At 42.3% G+C, this 6,478-nt stretch overlaps 1 pseudogene; it reads left to right on the top strand.

Moving 5' to 3' along the window:
- Window positions 1–6,478, top strand: part of LOC110330292 — a 65,660-nt pseudogene that overhangs the window by 26,714 nt on the left and 32,468 nt on the right.

The raw sequence follows: 6,478 nt of genomic DNA, 5'->3' as shown, positions 1-6,478 counted from the left end.
CAGAGGCAGAGGCAGAGGCAGAGGCAGAGGCAGAGGCAGAGGCAGAGGCAGAGGCAGAGGCAGAGGCAGAGGCAGAGGCAGAGGCAGAGGCTGGAACAGACAGACAGATCACTGAGTTCAAAATCAGTCTGGTCTACAGAGCAAGTTCCAGGATAGCCAGGGATACACATAGAAACCACACCTGGGCGGGGGTGAGGCTTGGGGTCCGGAGAGCTGAGGATTACAATAGTTCAGGTCCTGGGCCTCTGGCAACCTAGGCCACACAGACATTAAACTGCTACACCGCTTACCTAGAGGTGCATGTCCATGTCTTCTAAAGCCTCTCGTTCTCAGAGCTATAGACCTCTGTCTGTCATTCTAGCCCCTAAGTCTTTGGTGTCTGAGGCTCCAGGATTGTGAAGACTGGAAGAGGTACTTTCCACCTTCTCTCAAGGATGCCAGTCTACTACTTGGTAGCATATGCTTTACTTGTTGAGTGTTCTGTACTTGTGACAGCACAAGAGTGGACTGGACTCAAGCTGAGCTGCTTCATTAGCACAGACATATGTCTGATTTTGGGGTGAGACAACAGAGCAGGGAAACAGATCTTATTTTTCATTCTAATAAAAAAAAGAAACAGAGGCCATGTTAACAATCTCATCATTGCATTCCTTTGCCTTTTGTAACACTTTGTGTTTATCTAATATGGAGATGATATAGGGCGTGCCGGGTGTTTGTTTTACAAGGAGGTCTGTGGTATGTGTGTATTGGGGGGGGGTGTATGTTTGTTTGTGAGTGTGTGTTTACAGGTACTCTATTGTGGGCAGGGCATTCATAACACCAGGTGCTAGGGAGCTTTGAAGGTGTATTGGTCACTACTGTTCGTTGAAGCATTATTTTAATAGGAAACCCGAACTTCTACTGACTCAAAGAAGATAAGGTTTCTTCATTTCTCCATCAAGAAATTCCTAAATACATTCCACTCATCGGGGTCCATGCATTCTCTTTCCCGTGGAGGGAAAGCAAAAGCAGTCACCGGAACGAGAATAGTTCCTGGAAGCCAGTATTTCCTCCTCCTCCTATTCGGGTAAAGTTACTTTATCCTCACTATAAAAACCTGAATCTTGAAAACCTAGGTTAGTGATGATGCTCTAATGGGATGGCCATCTGGCCAGGGCAGGTCAGCCTTGAAGCCTCAAGGTCCCTTGGCCTGGCTGCTTATGAGTTTCATCCCTGGATACTCCAGAAGCTGACATAGTCATTGGAAACCTTATCTTTTTTTGCAGTGCAAGAACACAGCCAAGGTGCTGTCTCCATCTCAGAATGTACTGATTTTTTTTTTTAATCCAATTAAAACCTTAGACAACAGGGTTTTATATCATCATCATCATCTCAACCTCAGATCCAGCCCAGGTACATCATCCCTTCTATCTACAGCGAAATAGGCACAGAAATAAGTACAATGAGTGTTCAAGGAGATTTACCTCTTTTCAAACAAAGAGAAATGCAAGACGCACTCATCTTTAGTCTGTAACATGCAAATGCAGTTTCATGGTATATTAGAATTGGCATAGATTTGGACAGCATGTCAGGGTTTACTTCCTTCAACAGAACAAAAGTTAAGCACAGTGGCCTGTTCAAGGCCATCTGCTGAATGGTCAAGGCCACACAAGCTCTTGGAGTCCTTGATTGTCACCTAGGAGAGACCTGCCATGCCGTGCACATATTAAAAATACCTGCAATCCAAGCAAGAGCCGTCACAGAGGACTCACTGAAATCACTGAAATGAAAAATGAACGGATTCATGTCCTCTTAACCAGAATCCTTTTGTTTCGAACAATAATCCATGTCTAGAAACCATCATTTATCAACGTCCTAACTTTTTCTATAGATGCTTAGTTTTCGTGAGCAAAAATCTTTAACTTTAAAATATATTGTAAAACCGTGCTTTTAGTTTTAATTGCCTATGTTGGTACCTTCATCATGGGGGCTGTGAGCATCCTTTCTCTTCTTCCTGAATGAGAAATGGACTCCAGGATGAGGACCAATGTGTTTAGAAAATAACTCTGAGGCAAAGGATGATTCCAACAAGATATTAAATTAACAAAGACTAGGTCTGAGCAAGTTGCCTTTGAAATGCCACAGAAGCAAGAGGGAAAGCGGCAGGTCTGAGAATGTGAATAAAAAACAAACAGAAACAAAAAATCAAAGAAAACCAAATGAACCTCCCCAAGGAGAAGATAGGTCAGGTAGCAATGTGGAGGATAAACAGAAGAAGGCAGATGCCTGGTGCAACAGACAGGAGGCTACCCCTCCCCCTCTCCTCACTCCCCCCTTTCCTCCTCCTCCTCGTTTTCCTCACCACATGTCTTCTGAAAACACACACTAGAAAAGAATAGCAGAATCTCAGGTTGCTGACCTCAGAAACACACTAATCATGTGTGTGAGGCTGAGATGGGAAACTAAAGTGTCATTCCTCCATTCCTCCCTGTAGGGAAAGAGCTGGCTGCTTCTGTTATAAAGTGGTACGCTCAGGCAGGAGGTACAGGGAGATACTCCCAAGACTCTTGTGAATTCAATTACATCTTTTACAATTCTTGTCTTTTTCCACCCTTTTACTAAAAATAGTTTTTATTTTTATTTATTTTATTTATTTTTTTTTATTTTTTTAAATTATAAACCAAGACACTTTTTTTAAAAACTTGGTATCTAAAACTTGGTAAAAAAAACTTGGGTTTTTTGTTTTTTTTAATTTATTATTATTTTCTTTATTTACATTTCAAATGCTATCCCGAAAGTTCCCTATATGCCACCCCCGCCCCTGCTCCCCTACCCACCCACTCCCACTACTTGGCCCTGGCCTTCCCCTGTGCTGGGTCATATAAAATTTACAAGACCAAGGGGCCTCTCTTTCCAATGATGGCTGAATAAGCCATCTTCCGCTACATACGCAGCTAGAGACTCAAGCTCAGGGGGTACTGGTTAGTTCATATTGTTGTTGCACCTACAGGGTTGCAGCCCCCTACAACTCCTTGGGTACTTTCTCTAGCTCCTCCATTGGGGGCCCTGTGTTCCATCCAATAGCTGACTGTGAGCATCCACTTCTGTGTTTGCCAGGCACTGGCATAGCCTCACAAGAGGCCACTATATCACGGTCCCTTCAGCAGAAACTTTCTGGCATGTGCATTAGTATCTGGTTTGGTGACTGACGATGGGATGGATTCCCGGATGGGGTAGTCTCTGGATAGTCCATCCTTTCATCTTAGTTCTAAATTTTGTCTCTGTACCTATATCCTTTCATGGGGTATTTTGTTCCTTATTCTAAGGAGGAATGAAGTATCCACACAATGGTCATCCTTCTTGGTTTTCCTGTGTTTTGCAAAATGTATCTTGGGTATTCTAAGTTTCTGGGCTAATATCCACTTATCAGTGAGTGCATATCTAGTGACTTCTTTTGTGATTGGGTTACCTCACTAAGGATGATATCCTCCAGATCCATCCATTTGCCCAAGAATTTCATAAATTCATTGTTTTTAATAGCTGAGTAGTACTCCATTGTGTAAATGTACCACAGTTTCTGTATCCATTCCTCTATTGAGGGACATCTGGGTTCTTTCCAGCTTCTGGCTATTATAAATAAGGCAAAATTATTTATTATATGTAAGTACACTGCAGCTGTCTTCAGACACTCCAGAGGAGGGCATCAGATTTCATTACAGATGGTTGTGAGCCACCATGTGGTTGCTGGGATTGGAACTCAGGAGCTTTGGAAGAACAGTCGGGACTCTTAACCACTGAGCCTTCTCACCAGCCCTTACTTTTATTTTTTTAAACTAGGTGTGGTAGTACTTGGGAGGCAGAGGCAAGAGACTCTGAGTACCAGACCATCCTGGTCTACAGAGCAAGTCCCAGGATGGCCAGGGCTACACAGAGAAACCATGTTTCAAAAACCAAAGAAGAAAAACAACAACAAAGCAAAATTGATTTTTTTTTCACATAATATATTCCGATTAGAGTTTTCGTTCTCCCTACTCCTCCCAGTTCCTCCCTACCTCCTCTTCTATCCCAATCCACCCTCTTTCTGACTCCCATTAGAAAACAAACAGTCAAATCAGGCTGCAGACATTCTGTGAGAGCAGGACTTCCTGTCTAACCGCTACCTATCTTATTGCAAAGAGTAATTAAAATTATGAAACAAACGAAAAAGAAAGCAAACAGGCTTCTAGGAGGTAACAATAAGGTAAATTTTATAATATGATAAGGTAAATTATAATATGATAAGGTAAATTATAATATGATAAAAACAAAAAAGGAACCCATCATTATAGGACAAAACTAACAAGTAGAAGGAAAGCCCAAGAGAAGATTCAAAAACCAGAGACCCACTGGTGTGCATGCTCAGGAATCCCACAAGAACAATAAATTGGAAACCATAATATATAAGCAGAGGATCAGTAGGGTAAAAAGAGGGAAGAACACCATACAAATAAAATAAAAACAATTAGATAACATTTTTTTAAAGGGAAAACATCTGATAGACACTGTGAGACAAGGAATTTCCACAGATGCTATTGAGATCATTTACTGTCGGCCATCTACAGCTGGCCAAGCAGTCTACTTTTAAGAGTAGTTTCCCCTAACATTTTTCATTTTCAAGGGTTTTCGTTTTTTTTTTTTAATTTTTATTTATTCACTTAACATCTTGCAATCTCTGCCATTCCTCCTGGTCACCCCTCCCACATCCTTCTCCTCCTCTCCTTCTCCTCTGAGGGGGTTAACCCCCCCCCCATATTACCCCACCCTGGCACATCAAGTCCCTGTGGGACTAGATGCATCCTCTCCCACTGATGTCAGACAAGGCAGCCTAGCTGGAAGACATATGCCACAGACAGGCAACAGCTCCAGTTGTTCAGGGCCCACATGAAGACCAACCTGCACATCTGCCACATACGTGTGGGGGTGGGGGCTAGGTCCAGGCCGTGTATGTTCTTTGGTTGCTGTTTCAGTCTCTCGAGAGCTCCAAAGGTCCAGGTTAGTTGACTCTGTTGATCTTCTTGTGGAGTTCCTATCTCCTTCAGGGCTGCAATCCTTTCCCCCAACTCTTCCAGAAGAGTCTCCAAGCTCCACCTATTGTTTGGCTCTAGGTCTCTGTATCCTGCTGAGTCAGCTGCTGGGTGGGGCCTCTCAGAGGGCAGGAGTTGATCCTGAAGCCCCTTCCCCATTCCTTTCCCCATACCCTTTCCCACCTAGGTCCCTCCCTCCATCTGCCTCCTATGACTATTTTATTTCTCCTTCTAAATACGATTGAAGCAGCCTTACATGGGCCTTCCTACTTGTTTAGCTTCTTTGGGTCTATGGGATATAGTGTGGGAATCCTGTATTTTATGGCTAATATCCACTCAAAAGTGAGTACATACCACGCATGTCCCGTTGCGTCTGGGATACCTTACTCGGGATGATATTCTCGAGTTCAAGCAGGATTCAAAAATTCATGATGTCTTTATTTTTAGTAGCTGAATAGATTTCCATTGTGTAGATACACCACATTTTCTCTATCCAATCTTCAGTCGAGGGATATCTAGGTTGTTTACAGCTTCTGGCTATTGTGAATAAAGCTGCTATGAACATAGTTGAGCAAGTATCTTTGCGGGATAATGGATCATCTTTTGAGTATATGCCCAGGAGCAGTATAACTGGGTCTTGAGTAGAATAATTCTTAGTTTTCTGAGAAACCACCAAATTGATTTCCAGAGTGGTTGTACAAATTTTTGCAATCCCACCAGCAATGAAGAAGTGTTTCTCTTGCTCCACATCTTTTCCAGCATGTGCTCTCTCTTGAATTTTTGAACTTAGCCACTCTGACAGGTATAGCATGGAATCTGGGAGTTGTTTTGACTTACATTTCCCTGATAATTAAAGACTTTGAACATTTCTTTAAGTGATTCTTGGCCATCTGAGATTCCTCTCTTGAGAATTCTCTCTTTAGCTCGTACCCCATTTTTAAGTTGAATTGTTTGGGTTGTCAGTGTCTAACTTCTTGAGTTTTTTTTTTTTTAATTTATTAAGTTTGGATATTATCCCTCTGTCAGATGTAGGGTTGGTGAAAATCCTTTCCCAATCTGTAGACTGCCATTTTGTCCTACTGACAGTGTCCTTTGCTTGACAGAAGCATTTTAGTTTCATAAGGTCCCATTTATCAATCACTGATCTTAGAGCCTGAGCCACTGGTGTTCTATTCAGGAAGTTGTCTCCTGTACCGAGGAGTTCAAGGCTATTCCTCACTTTCTGTTCTATTAGATTTTAGTGATTTTTTTTTTTTTTTTGCCCTGGCTGTCCTGGTACTCACTTTGTAGACCAGGCTGGCCTCGAACTCAGAAATCTGCCTGCCTCTGCCTCCCGAGTGCTGGGATTAAAGGCATGCACCACCATGCCTGACCAGTTTTTTTTTTCTTTTTTCTTTTTAATTAGATATTTTCTTCATTTACATTTCAAAATGCTA

This window comes from Mus pahari, chromosome 13, assembly GCF_900095145.1.
Source record: "Mus pahari chromosome 13, PAHARI_EIJ_v1.1, whole genome shotgun sequence".
Lineage (NCBI taxonomy): Eukaryota > Metazoa > Chordata > Mammalia > Rodentia > Muridae > Mus > Mus pahari.
This window is presented reverse-complemented; position numbering and strand designations above follow the sequence as displayed.